This window comes from Rhinolophus sinicus, chromosome 18, assembly GCF_057876585.1.
Source record: "Rhinolophus sinicus isolate RSI-liver-muscle chromosome 18, RSI-T2T, whole genome shotgun sequence".
In the NCBI taxonomy this organism is placed as follows: Eukaryota; Metazoa; Chordata; class Mammalia; order Chiroptera; family Rhinolophidae; genus Rhinolophus; species Rhinolophus sinicus.
In genome coordinates, this window is record NC_142518.1 from 57,856,526 (window position 1) to 57,872,447 (window position 15,922).

The following is a 15,922-nucleotide window of genomic DNA, read 5'->3' on the forward strand; positions in this document are numbered from 1 at the left end:
TTCTTTTGGATGAAAACCTAGGAGTGATTAGACAGATTATGGAGTAAGTGTATCTATGACTTCATGAGAAACTACAAAATTGTTTCCTAATGTGGTTCTACCATTTTACAGTGCTGCTGGCAATAGGTGAGAATTTAAATTGTTCCACATTCTTGTCAACACTTGGGATGGTCATTTTATTTGTAGTCTTTCTAGTGGTTGTGCAGTTATGGTTTTCCTTTGCATTTCTCTAATAACTAATGGACTTGATCATTTTGAAACATATATTCTTTTGTGAAATGGCTGTTCAAACCTTTTAAAAATTTGCTTAACACTATTTCAACTAATGATTACAGAAGTGATTGGAAAATGGGCCACGTATTAGATTTCCTGATGCACACACTATAACTTCAGTACGTCAAACAGATTAAAATAAAGTGAATCAAAACATGAGTTTACTAAAATATAAAAACACTAGATATTCAAAATCTATAAACTCCTCTTTAATGATGGAACAAATGGCTATATACATAGTGGCTGGAGTGATCTCAGCAGTGCTCCTATTATTTCAGAACATGTCCAGAGACTGCTGAGCATGTGCCTTGGACCCCAATACGTGCTCAGTAAGTATGTGCATTTATGAAGGGTCTTGTATCGTTTTTAGATTACTGTCTCACAGTACTTAATTTGGGAAGGAATATATTAATGAAGACAAATATGCCTTCTATATTTCACACTATAATTGATTTTTTTTTCCTTTTCAAAGGACACATTTCCACTACTGAAAATCTGCTTATCAACTTAAGTATCCAGGCTCCTTACTTTTTTACTTTCCTCGCATTTAAGTTGACTCACTTCTCATTAACAAAAGAGGAAACATATCAGGAAGAAACGAGAAACTTTAAATATCAAATTTCTTGCATCTTAGTAGCTTGGGTAAAGAGATGTTGTTAGATAAAGGAAAACATTACTGGAAGAATGACCTTTTTTTGATACTGATTTCAATATCCCCGTTCCTGTTGCTTACAATCAGCAACTATGCTTAGATTAGAAATATAAGCATTGTCTGCATCTGCTTCAGCTGAAACACTGTATAGATATAATTAAAAGATGGTAAGATCTAAAATAGGCTCAAATACTTTAACAAGTCTCAAACATTTTAGAAAAATAGTTTGCAAAAGACAAATTATAAAACACTCTGGGACCTCACTACACGAGTACTTGATTTCAAAGGGAAGAGATATCATTTTTCTATTTGGTATTTACAAATCAAACTTAGCTCCTTTTTATTTTACAGTTTTCCTATTTCATTTTACTTTTTATTAAATTGATTGTGGTGACATTGGTTAGTAAAATTATGTTTCAAGAGTGCATTTCTATAATACATCATCTATATATTGCATTGTGTGTTCACCACCCAAAGTCGTCTCCTTCCATCACCATATATTTGACCCCTTTTCCCTCTTCTACCTCCCCTCTTACCCTCTGGTAGCCACTAAATTGTTCTCTATGTCTATGATTTCTTGTTTGCTTGTCTTCTTCATTTGTTGCTTTGTTTTATATCCCACATACAAGTGAAGTCATACAGTTCTCGGCTTTTTCTGTCTGACTTATTTCGCTCAGCATGATAATCTCAAGATCCATCCATGTTCTTGCAAATGGCACTATTTCATCTTTTCATATGGCCAAGTAATATTCCATATACCACCTCTTCTTTATCCAATCATCTATTGAAGGACACTTTGGTTGTTTTCATGTCTTGGCCATCATGAATAATGTTTCAGTGAACATAGGGGTACATATATCTTTTCCAAATTTGTGGGTAGATACCCAGAAGAGAGATTGCTTGGTCATATGGTTATTCTATTCGTAATTTTTTAAGGAACTTCCATAGTGCTTTCCATACTGTTTGTACCAATTTACATTCCCACTAGCAGTGTATGAGGGTTCCCTTTTCTCCACAGCCTCTCCAACACTTGTTATTATTTGTCTTGTTGATGATAGCCATTTTAACTGGTGTGAGGTGGTATCTCATTGTAGTTTTGATTTGCATTTCCCTAAGAGCTAGTGAAGTTGACCATCTTTTTATATCTCTGTTGGCCATTTGTATGTCTTCCTGGGAGAAGTGTTTATTCAGATCCTCTGCTCACTTTTCATTGGATTGTTTGTTTTCTGTTGTTGAGTTGTATGAGTTCTTTATATATTTTGGATATTATCCCTTTATCAGAGGTGTTGTTGGCAAATATCTTCTCCCATTTGGTTGGCTGCCTCTTTGTTTGGTTGACAGTTTCTTTTGCTGTGCAGAAGCTTTTTAGTTTGGTACGGTCCCATTCATTGATTTTTGCTTTTACTTCCCTTGCTATTGAGGTCAAATTCATAAAACCTTCTCTGAGCCCAACGTCTGTAAGTTTAGTACCTATGATTTCTTCTATGCAGTTTATTGTTTCAGGTCTTATGTTTAGGTCTTTGATCCATTTTTAGTTAATTTTGGTGTATGGGGACAGCAGTCTAGTTTCATTCCTTTGCACGTGGTCTTGCAAAGTAGTGGTTTTAGTTGGTTCAGCTTGTTCTTGCTATTCATAAACTCTGCTGTCAGATTACCTAGAAAAAATATTTAGTTGAGTGCAAAGCATTCTTAGGATTAAAAATGAGCTTGCATATGCTGAATATTATGCTCTTTCTGGTATTTCTAGTCATTCTAGAATATAGATCTTTCAAATTTATTTCTATAAAATAATAGATATCAGATTGTAGGAAATTACATTAATTTTAGTCACACACTGAATTTTGAGGAATTGGATATAGCATTTATTACTATATTTATAGTCATAAGTAATACAAGGTCAGGCAAGTAAGTTTGCGAACTTGTTGCAACGATGTTGCTAACCTTTTTTGATATCAGAGCGATTATTCATTATGAATTTGTACCAACTGGACAAACAGTTAACTAAGTTTACTCTTTGGAAGTGCTGAAAAGGCTGCATGAAAAAGTTAGATGACCTGAACTTTTCGCAACAATTCATGGCTCTTGCATCATGACAATGCACCAGCTCACGTGGCACTGTCTGTGAGGGCGTTTTTAGTCAGTAAACAAATAATTGTATTGGACCACCCTCCCTACTCACCTGATCTGGCCCACAGTGACTTCCTTCTTTACCCAAAGATAAAGGAAATATTGCAAGGAAGACATTTTGATAACATTCAGGACCTCAAGGTAATATGATGACAGCTCTGATGGCCATTCCAGAAAGAGTTCCAAAATTGCTTTGAAGGGTGGACTAGGCACTGGCGTCGGTATATAGCTTCCCAAGGGGAGTATTTCAAAGGTAATTATAGTAATATTCAACAGTGAGGTATGTAGCACTTTTTCTAGGATGAGTTCGCGAGCTTAATTGTCTGACCTCTATGTCAGCACTGCAATAACTCAGTAAAACACTTTGTTCCATTTCGTTCAGTTGATGAAAGATGTATATGTAAAATGGAGAACATAATTAAGCCTTTTATGCTTTTTATATATGTATATATTACTACGGTACATATCTACAATGAGAGCACAAGAGTGTGTGTGTGTATGTGTGTGTGTGTGTGTGTGTATAATGAAATGAAACAAATAGTTGGTACATATGAATTGGAAAAAATAACTTGAATTCTGAATGTAGGTTTTGGGATTTTTTTTTTTTTTTTTGTAGCTTTATGGACACTATTACCAGACCATAGCTTTCTTTCTATAGTCTTCAATGCAACAAAGCATCACTACAAAATTATATTTGATGAAACAATAGCTATAGTGTCCTACTGAATAAAGCATCTCTTTTCATTCATTTACTTAAAAAAATCTAACCGAGTGAAATTGCAAATACAATCTAATTACTACTGGAGCAGGGTTATCCAATACACTCAGTATTTCACAATGGAGATAGCTGTAGGTGAATATGCAGTAAATTGATATCCTAAAAATGAGAACCAAGAATTACTGAGGTTTCCATATTACACCTTCAGCTTTTCAAGGTTCCCTCTCTAGAACACCATTTAAGAAGTATATTGTTCTTTTCTTTAATCCTACTTATTCTTACCTCTTCCTCTCCTGATTAGGAATGGGAGTGATGTGGGTCTTGTTTGAATTAGCTAATCCGCTATGGAGAGCAATAGGAAGCCCCAAGAGTCTAGAAACAATGGTGTGCAGAATAGCAGGCTGCATTTGGATGTTAGCTAACGACAACTGACAACCTTTGCATAATTTTTACTATGGGTCAGCCAAGTCCAACTATACAGGACACAAAAGTTTGCCCATAGATTCTATTTGACATAGAGAAATATAGTTTATGAATCAAAAAGCAAATCTGTGCTCAGACCTATGTAATGGTCAAAAATTTTTTGAGTATCTATTATATATAAGGCCTTTGGTTGGGCCTAAGGGTAAGAAAAGATGAAGTTTTAATCCAGTAACATCAGTAAAATCAATATGTCATATCATACATATATGTACAAATATGTGTACATATATATGCTTATATATGCATGGGCATATAGATATACAGATAGCTATATAGAGACATACATATGGCATAGAAGCATATATGTGGCAACATTATTACTTGGGCCTAGGGAGCTCCAGAAAGTCAGAGTTATGTTGTAAAGAAAGGGTCAAGTTTTGACAGAAAGCAATAGGCATTTCAAACACAGAGAACAATGTGAACAAAGCCGTAGAAGTGGGAAGTATATAGTCTAGTTTGTCTTAACCATAAGGTAGGTGACAAAGTAGCAGGAATCTAAAATGGCAATTTTTAATTTTATTGATGTCCAATTAATCATTTATTTCGTCTATGTATAATGCTTTCTATGTCATATCTAAAGCAAATTTACCTAACCCCAAACTAAGGTAACAAACACACTCTCTTATGTTTTATGTTTTATAACTTAATGTTTTCCATTTTGGCCTATGACCCATTTTGTATGTGGTATAAGAAATTGATGGGTTAAGGTTTTTATTGTTGTTGTTGCTGCTGCTATTGTTCTTCTTATTCTTGTTCTTTTATTTTTGTATATGACTGTCCAACTGTCCCAGCACCACTTGTTGAAATGATTGTTTTCTTCTCTATTTTCTCCATTGAATTGCCTTTGCATTTATGTTCAACATCAATTGAGCATACATGTGTGGGGCTATTTCTGAAATCCCTTTTGCATTTCATTGATCTATTTATCTTTTTCCCAATACCATATTGGCTTTATTATTGAGCTTTATACTAAGTCTTGAAATCAAGTTTTTCAAAAAAAAATTTTTTTTTCAAAATTATTTTCTCTCTTCTTCTTGAACCTCAGTGATCATTCTCTCTCTTGGCAGATATCTCATGATACAATGTGTACAGATCATGCTTTCTCAAGTTCCACAGGCCCTGACACGGCTGTGGTTTTTTGCACGATGAGTGAAAAAACAGATTTTTAGGGTCCTTCCGTATACGTGGTGGACTCAGATGAAAGTAACAATAGGACTCAAGTCAATGAGAAAATATGTATAATGATAAAAAAAAGTTCTCAATGATGCTTATTACAAAAGAAAAACTAATACAAGAAAATGCTGTCTTATAATTAATTTTAGGCTTTGTGAAAAGTAGTACAAAATGTCATTTATGTGAACTATATGATTAAGGCCTAATTAACGCAAAGCATAATAACGATTATGTCCATCATTAAGTAAGTGTCAGATTCACTTTGCCATGTTATATTTGATTATAACAGGAGATTCCAAATATGGTTAGTAGATCTTCATGGATTTCTGGATGATGCAGCATGCTTGCTGCTAGTGTGGCAAAATTGTGTAAACAACTCCTGTTTTTTAATTCAGAAATATTCTATGGTAGAATAAATTTTAAAATAAAACTTAAAAATAGACTCGGAAAAATACTACAGCTATATCGCAGTGGCAAAGGCTAACTTCCTTAACCTATATAATGCTGTTTGAATTCAAAAAGAAAATGATTCATGATAAAAATGAACAAATCAGATTAATGAAAAGTAAACAGAAAAAGAACTACCAATGACACTTGTAAACAAAACAGAAAATATTTTCAGTATCATTCATATGAGACAAAATTTAAAACTACAAGAAGGTATCAGATTTCACCTACAAAATTGTCAAATGCCAAAAACTTTTGATAACATATTGTGATAGCGAGAATGACTAAGATACTCTATTTCATAGTTATACACATGTGCAAAATGATACATGTACAGGAAAGAATATTCATTATAGATTATTTTTAATAGGAAAAATAAGAATAACTTCTGTAAACTGAATGTCAGTTAAATTAATTCTTATATGCACACACATATACACACATATTTGTTTGCAAATGCATAATTATGTCTGGAAAGGTGCGCACGCGTGCACATGCGCGCGCACACACACACACACACACACACACACACACTTACACACACACAAACTGGTTACAATGATTGCCTCCTGAGCATGGTACTGAGACAGAGAAGAAAGACTTATTTTTCACTTACATTATTTTGAAGGTTTTTATGTAGTACTGCTTTGTAAATAAAGGCACAAATTTCAAATATTCATTTTTCCAAATCAACATACGAGTTAAATTCTTCCTTGTATTTTTTCTCCTTCCATCTCCTTTCCTTCCAGAAAAATCAGTTCTAAAGGCATTCAGTGAGCCACAGCAAGGTAGGTGTCTATGCTGGAGAATGTGGAATATGCCATGGCCCAAATTAGGGTGTCAGAGCTTGAATCAGGTAAGAACGCTTCCACAGGAGCCCTGCATATTTAAGTATGTTTAAAGTCATAGAGAGGAAGGGCATCTATCTTAGTCCGTTTCGATTGCTGTTAACAAAGTAGTATATACTGTGTGGTTTATTAACAGCAGAAATTTATTTCTCAGAGTTTTGGAGGCTACAAGTCTGAGGTCAGGGTGCCATCATGGTTGAGTTCTGTTGAAGATCTTCATGGTTGCAGATGGCTGACTTCTTGTTGCAGTCTCACATGAGAGAGCTTAAAGAGGAAGCAACCTCTTTTATGACTTTTACTAGGGCACTCACTAATCTCATTCAAGAGGGCTCTGTCTTCATGGCTGAAGAGGGCACATTCAGAGAGGTGGCGTGGCACAGGGTATCACAGCCCAAGCAGAGTGAAGGGGATCTCCATGCAGGAAGCAATCTGGCTTGGGTTTCAGGGCTAAGCAGGGTGAGAAGGGCATTTCTGTGGGAGGACTGCACAGCGGAGAGGATGGGGGCAAAGCCAAGTGATTACTTACATACAGGGATTGATCAAATAAGCAAATACGTTAGGCATACCAGGACCCAGATTTTTCACTGTCAAAGGAAAAAAAAAGGAAATACAAATATGGAAAGAAATAAAACTAGAACAAACCCAATAATGTAGACTGAAATTGAAGATATAAATATGAACTCAAGACTTTCAAAATACAAAGACAGATATGGAATATATATATATATATATATATATATATATATATATATATATATATATATTCTTTTTAAAGTTTTTGTTTTTGCATACACACACACACACACAAACACACACACACGGCTTATTCACTGGCAGGGCAAGCCTTAGAGCACCAACATTCCAATCTCAATTAGCACGCGTAGTGCTCAGATCCTGACTTATAAATGCCATTTTGCATTAAAAGGAACTAGGGCTGCTTGGAGAAATGACGGATCCCAGAGCTGGGCAAGGAGAATACAAAATTTTGATAGTTGTAACTCTGGGTATGTAATAAAGTCCTCACAGGTAGGTAACTATGCAGTAAACGACTTAGGGGTTGATCAGGTATGATGTTGATAACCCCTCGCAAATGTTTCAGAAAAAAAGATTCCCAGAAGTATACTTGTAACTTTTTCTATAAATTTGTGATTGTTTCAAAAGTTATTTTTTAATTAAAAGAAGGAATTGTATAAAACCTAATTTTATTTTATCACTAAGATATTGAACAACAGGCACGTTTCTTTCTATTTGCTTCCTTTTGTTAGTTTTGTGTATCACATGTGTGGTTAAAGAAACACTCTTAAGGGTCTACATTTTCAATTTTTTTTTTCTTTTTGGAAAAGTTACCAAAGAGGTCATTTATGCATGGAATTCATTAATAAGTTGGAAATGCTCAGTTGTGGTTGCATTTAATGGTGTTATAATACACTAATATTTTCAATGATTTCTCTCTTCTTCTTGATTATGGAACCAACTTTCTGAAAGCACACACATGCACGTGCACACACACCCAAGCACACACAGTAATAACAGTAATAAAAACAGTAATAATATATGCATGGTTGTGGTAAGCTTGAAACTATGAGCTCTGACTATGAATATGAACTATCATAATAATCCAATAGATTTGCAATAAGTATTTCCATGATTTTCAAAAGCTTTACATTTTTTGTCACGTGACTTGGAACATAATGGAAATGTTTCTTATATAGTAACATGGTGAAAATTAAAACATTAGCTGATTTCTGAACATTATGAGATTTGTGAAAAAACAAATTAAGTCTGGTTAATTTCTGTAGCTGGCATACACTCCAAACCTAATCAACGTTTTCTTCCTGCTATCAAAATAACACCTGTAAGCCTCCAGCATCTAGAAACACAGCACTGTCATTCTCATTCATATTCAAACCATGTGGGTTAGAGCTATTTTAAAGGATTAACTTATATTAATACTATTGTATTGTGGATCATTTATACAGAATTTTGAGAACTTTCAATGGAAATATTTTAAGAGAAGATACTAAATATGTTTAAAGACATGAACAGATAATGCAGGAATTGGTGTGTAGAGGAGAGAGCTTATGAATGTTTATGACAAAGGTAAGAAAAAAGAATAAACATGTTTTGTTTTTTAAAAATTAGAAACTTAAAACTATTACAAACAAAAGTTTTCAATAACTAATACGGAAGATTGAAATTTGTTTTTCTAAGCATCATTCTGACCTACGTGATGGAAAATAGGAAACTCTCATTTTCAAGTAACTACTTGGATTCAGAGTCCTGTTTAAAGCAGTCTTCTTGGCTATTTTCAAATGACTTTGCTACTTTTGTTGGGACAGTGCAAACCTAATACTACAATGGCTGGACAATTGAGATTGAAAAAATGTATCATTTGTTATCTGAAGACTCATTTGCTTATTAACTATTCAATGGCTCACAATCTACATTTCTTAGAGAAATAAATTCAATGATTTTCTTTAATGTGCCAAGCCCTGTGCTTGGTACTTTACATACGACACCTGCTTCAATCCTCACACTCACACTATGAGAAAGGAATTGCTATTTCCCTTTTGCATATGTGCAAGTGAGAGGCTATATACCTCACAATTTTATAAGAAATCCAAATTCTAGGACTGGCTGGCACTGTAGGCTACACTCTGCTCATTAGACTCCTTGTACAAATACAATGCAAATAAAATGAAAGGTATTTTGTTCTCATCGAAGCTCTCTATGGAACAGTGATTTAGTGTAAGTCACCATTTGTAGCAATTAAAAATGACAATTTTGTAAAAGAACCACATAATAAGAGTCTAAGTGAGAGTATTAAATAAAAACAAAATATTTGTTCATCAAATCGTTTTTTTCGTTTGTTTGTTTGTTTTTGTTTTTTTACCACCGTCCAGAAAGCTTTTATTGCACCAGCCTTAGGGAGTATCTCAACGGCTAGGGTGGCTCCAGAGCTGCTGGCCAGGTTTTTTTTTTTCCCCCCAAATCTTCTTGAATGACTATTCTCAAGGTCCTAGCACTGAATCTGGTGCTCAGAAAACACTGAATATCTCATCTCTCTTTCTCTTTCTCTGTTTATTTTGTGTGTTCTTAAAAACAACAACAACAACAAATTGGGCTGTGAATTTAAATAATATCCTGTGTCCTCTAAACTGTAAAACTTCTCTCTGGGCCATCACAAATCCACTACTTTCTACAGATCTTAATTCTATATACTTACCCTATTCTTTGGGATCTCAAGATTATCAGATGTGCCATGGAAAATGCACTGTCAAGTGATTCAGGCTAGGTAAATCGGTATAAAAAGGAGTGTAAGAAGCAAAAGGAAAGGGAAACTAAAATAACATCATGAGGTCACAGAAGGAAGGATATTACATATTTTTCAAGAGAAAAATTCTACAAAAATTACTAAAGACATATATACGTGTGTGTGTGTGTGTATATATATATATATACATTTCATAACTTTTAAATGGTAATCTGTGGCTTTAATGAACGTAGATAACCTTTAATCAGGGTTGCCTTGAACTTCAATTCCGCCAAGCTTCTGTACTGCTCATCTTTGTACACTTAATAATTGCCAAAGAGGGATTTTTCTTTTTACTCTTATCATATTAAATCAATCTTATTGTGATGTCAAATTCACATTTTCATTTTTCAAAGTGACTAGCAAATGGAAAATGGCGTAAACATACTGTACTGTATATCTGTTGTTTTGTCTGCCCAATACTCTTTTCTCTCTTTCCTTTGTTTATTGCATTGCAGGCTAGGTGGGATCTTTAGTATGCTTCATTCTACCTGTCTCAAGAATAAGCAAACAACCCTAGCCAAGCCCATTAGATCCTCTTTTCCTTTCTGGAATTTGAATCCAAAGTGGTGGAATATAAAATGGGAGAAAAAGAGCTTTTCATCTACAAATTGAATCTGTGGAAATGTTCTGGAAATGTTCTGGTCTCTTTCTGAGACCACCGGTTAGCCAGCTTTTCCCTTAAATCTGCGACCCAACTCATCCTTTCAGTAAAACCTCTGCTGAAGAAAACCAGAGTTCAAGTCTCTTCTTTGGACTGGAATATCCATAAGACTGACATACATAATCAAGATTTCTACAACGATAATTATGAACTCTTTATAGGAAAACTGATAAACATGGACTTGATAATAAATCACAATAGCTAATATGTATTGGGGGCTTTACTATTTGCCACAATATTTGTCAGACATTTATTTCATTCTCACTATCTCTTAGATGGGTATTACTCTTGCTACAATTTTACAGATGAGGAAACATGTACAAAAAGGACCAAATACTTGTACATGTCCGTATAGCTGGTGACACAACCAACACTTGAACTCTGAAAGCCTGACTTTAGTGCCTATGTACTTTACTATGACCCAGTAACAGCCTGACATGCAACCATTGCTAGTAGAATAGCTATACCTCAAGATGAATAGATCCATTTCAGATTGGAAGGATATTTCTAGAGCTGGGTTATCAGTCTTATATGTACATCATTAGCTTGAATGAAGTCATGCAACACATTATTATTAAAACTGGGTATGACACAAAGCCTGTAGGTATAGATAATGACACTGGGTGACATATTTTAAAAGGAATATTGCACCATGCATAGGGCTCAGTAAATGTTCATTTCCTTCTTCCCTTTCAGAGATGCTATGGGGCATTTATTCAGTGAAGTATTGGACCTCTTGACCCTTTACGCCCTAGGATCCTCTCCAACTTTACAATTTTATTATTCTTTTTATAAAGAAGACACTTACATTCTTGACTAATTTAAGTCTTTTTTGGTATGTTGTATTCTCATTTTCATTTGTCTTGAGATATTTTTTAAATCCCTTTTTTATTTATTTTGCAAGAGTGGGTTGTGTAGTTTACATATATTTGTGAATTTTCCCATTTTGTTACTGTTATTAATTTCTAGATTCATTCCATTGTGGCCAAAAAGCATACTCATAGTGATGTCAATATACTTTAATTTGTTAAAACTTATTTTTCCACCCAACATGATCTATCCTGGAGAATGTTCCTTGTTTACTTGAGAAGAATTTGTATACTTCTGCTGTTGAGTGGAATAGGCAGATCTTCTGCTGTTGAATGGAAAGTACTGTGAGTCTGTTAGGTCCATTTAATCTATAGTGTTGTTCAGTCTTGTTGTTTCCTTACTGATTTTCTGTCTGGACAATCTATCCATTATAGAGAGTGGGATATCTAAGTCTCCTACTATTATTACATTGCTATTTCTCCCTTAAGATCTGTCAATGTTTGCTTTATAATTTAGGTGCTTTGATGTTGGGTTTATATATATTTAAAATTGTTAGGTCATACTATTGAATTGACCCTTTTATTATTATTTAGCAACATTCTTTGTCTCTTTTGATAGTTTTGACTTAAAGTCTATTTAGTCTCATATAAATATAGTGACCCCTGCTCTCTTTTGATTACCATTTGCATGGGATATCTTTTTCCACTTTCAGCCTAGATTTGTTCTAAAGATAAAGCAACTCCTTTGTAGGTAGGATATTGTTGGATTGTTTAAATACATTCAGCCATTCTATGTCTTTTAATTGGGGGGATTTAATCTATTTACACGTAATGTAATTGATAGGTAAGGACTTTCTCCTATATTTTGTATACTGTTTTCTGACTGTTTTGTGGCTCTTTTGTTTCTTTCTACCTTTCTTGTTGTCTTGTTGTGATTTGATCAATATTATTTTTTTGTAGAAGTATTGTATATTTTGTCTTACTGCTATCTTTCTCATTAACTTTTGATAATTTGATTATAATTTGCCTTATAATCTTATTTGGGTTGATCTTGTTTGGAGACTTTTTACCTTCATGAATCTGGATGTCCATATCCCTCCCAATATTTGGGAAGTTTTCAGCCACTATTTCTTTACATAAGCTTTCTTCCCCGTCATCTCCTTCTTTTCCTTCTGAGATGACAAGAATGTGTATATTAATTCTCTTAATAATGGCCCATAAATCCCATAGGTTTTTCTTCTCTCTTTTTTATTCTTTTTTTCCCCTCTGACTGGATAAGTACAAATGACTTCTCTTCAAGTTCACAAATTCTTTCTTCCACTTGATTGAGTGTGCTACTGAAGCTCTCTATTTCATTTTTCATTTCACTCATTGTATTCTTCAGCTCCATAAATTTTTTGGTTCTTTATTATGATTTGTTTCTCTTTTTTGAACGCCACATTTTGTTCATGTATTTTCTTCCTTTTTTCATTGAGTTGTCTATCTGTGTTTTCTTGTAGTTCACTGAACTTCCTTAAAACAATTATTTTAAATTATTTCTCAGGCAATTCATAGATCTCTATTTCTTTATGATCTATTACTGGAGTTGTATTACTTTCCTTTGGTGGTACCATAGTTGCCTCATTCTGTGTGGTGTGTGTAGCCTTGGGTGATGTCTGTGCATATGGTGTAGCAAATACTGGTTTCAACAGGTAAAAAGACCTTCTGCTGCTAAGTGCCCTGACACATGGAATTACTTCTAGGATTGTAATCAAGTGAGGCTGAAGCTGGGAGACACGTCTGCTGCTAGATTTGAAGTTGAATACATGATTTGTAGGCTTGTTGTCTGGGCTGTGAGTAAGTGTAATTCCTACCAGGTTCCCAATGGATGGGACTGCCTCTGAGACCACAGTTTAGCAGTGCTGGAGATATATCATGGAGTTATTTCTGGGTCTATAGTCAAGTCTACAGGTGAGAGACCTGTTACCAGAAGCATGGTTGGGTGTGGCTTCCGCTGGTTCCCTGAGTGGGCTCCTGCCAAGTCCCTGTGTGGGTTCCTGGGTGAACAGGATTGATTCTGGACTGTAGTAGAGTGGGGCTGGGACTGGGTCACAGGGCCACCTCAAGATGTGCAGTCAGAACTGAGGCCATGGGGTCTATTACTGGGGGCATGGGCAGATATGTCTCCTGCCAGGTCCCTGGGCAGGCAGGACTTACTCCTGACCATAGCACATCAGGGGTACAGCCAGATCATAAGGCTGCTTCAATATCTGTAGTCAGGTCTATGCTGGAGGGCCTATTTCTGAGGGCACAGATAGGTGTACCTCTTCCCAGGTCCCCTGGTAGATGGGTTTGATTGCAGGACTGGAGTCAAGCAGGGCTAGAGTCCAGTCCTTAATGGAATGGGGCTGCTTTCCATCTACAGCCAGGGCCATGTTTGGCAAGCTTACTACCAGAGTGCAGGCCTGTCTTTTCAGAGCTGCTCTCCTCAGACTTGAAGTTCACCAGGATTTTGCAATCTCCTGCCTAGATCAAAATACTCCCACAAAGGCACTTTTGTCCATAGATGGTTGCCAGATGATTGTTTTCATGGGGAAATGCAAGCTGGGGAAACTTCTATTCCACCATATTGCTAACATTACTCTCCAGGTGTGTGTGTGTGTGTGTGTGTGTGTGTGTGTGTGTGTGTGTGTGTGTGTGTATTTAAATTGATAGATTATTTTGGTTTCAAGACTCAAAATTAGATTTAAAATGAAACTTGCCTAGTTTTCAAGATGTCTTTCAGATCATTGTCCTTCTACTTACACTTTAGACTTTCTTGTGTCTTAACTAAGTGTACACAAATTATGGCCCATAGGCCAAAACTGGCCTGTTGGGTATTTTTGTAAATAAAATTCTATTAGAACATAGCCACACTTCTGTGATACAATAGCAGAGTTGAGCAGTTGTGACAGATTGCATGGCCCACAAAGCCTAAAATATTTATTATCTGGCTGTTTACAGAAAAAGTTTGCAGACCCGTGTTCTAACATTAAAAAAACTGATTTCTAAAATGATCATCCTTGGAGAAATGGCCGAGGTACATAATATGTACGATGATAACATTATAGTACCAGAAATTTTTAAAAACGCTTAAACAAAAATGGTCGGGGCATGTCAAAAGGACTAAAGTTTTCCCAATGGCCAAAGCTGGAAAGTTTTAAGCAAGAAATTAAATTAAGTTAGGATTGGGTTTTAAATCAAGGAATAAAATAAATAAATATCCATGAGTCCATACTAATATACAAAATCATCAAATCAATAAAAATTGCTGAAGAAGGGACAAAATTTCCTTATCAAAGAATACCAATGTATAAATGTGGAAAAAATGAAGAAAATGGAAAATGATCATTAGAACACCAGAGTAATCATTGCTGCAGGCAAAATTCACTGATGGATACTAAAATTAGTGTGTGAAACTTTAAGGAGAAACAAGATATTTCCATAGCTCTGAAAATATCTTCCCCTGAATTTTTAATAATTATTGTGGTGGGTGTATCATAAGTCCATAAATTCTTTAAAACTCTTCTTCCAAGCTTAATTCATCTCTCCTTGTGTAGGGATGTACCAGCTGACTCACTTCTGAACAGTAAAGTATGGAATGGAAAATATATTAACTTTAGAAATAAAATAGTAAGTTGGCAGACACCACGTTAATCAACTAATCAAAGTTATATCAACAGTAATGTCTTGCTGATATCATGTAACACCTCCTACGATGTGATAAGAAAGTTGTGAAAAAGGTGAAGGGATTATGAAGTACAAATTGGTAGTTAAAAAATAGTCACAGGGATGTAAAGTTTAGCGTAAGGAATATAGTCAATAATATTGTAATAACTACTTATGGTGTCAGATGAGTACTAGATTTATCAGGGTGAAAGATGGGAGGAAGGTTTGGGGGCAGGGTGAAAAAGGTGAAGGGATTAAAAAGTACAAATTCATAATTACAAAGTAGTCATGCAGATGTAAAGTAAAGCATAGGGAATATAGTCAATGATATGGTAATAACTATATATAGAGTCAGGTGGGTATTAGACTAGTCAGGGGGATGATTTCATAAATTATATAAATGTCTAACCACTATGCTGTACACCTGAAACTGATATAAAATATTGAATGTCAACCGTAACTGAAAAAATAAACCCTCATATTTATCTGAAGCAAATACAAGTATGCCTATAATTTTTCCAAGCATGAGAAAACTGGGAAACCAGAAAACTGAAGCCTTTAATATATGAAACACAGCCTATGTCTTGAAAGCTATAAGAAGTAAACAAATATCAAAGTAGGGAAATTGTCTACTTTTAGTCAATTTGTTCAGTGCTCTAACACCAGCACTTTGAATAGCATCTGGTAATATTAAGTACTTCATATCGTTGAATGAATGAATGCATGAT

At 34.9% G+C, this 15,922-nt stretch overlaps 1 long non-coding RNA gene across 1 annotated transcript in view; it reads right to left on the reverse strand.

Annotated features, from left to right (window-relative positions):
* Nucleotides 1-1,184: 1,184 nt before the first annotated feature.
* The window catches only part of LOC148754627 (uncharacterized), a 51,247-nt gene continuing 36,509 nt past the window's right edge, over nucleotides 1,185-15,922 (reverse strand). Inside the window, exon 3 of the long non-coding RNA XR_016019968.1 lies at nucleotides 1,185-2,580. This is a non-coding gene — a long non-coding RNA (uncharacterized LOC148754627). The remainder of the gene's footprint in view (nucleotides 2,581-15,922) is intronic.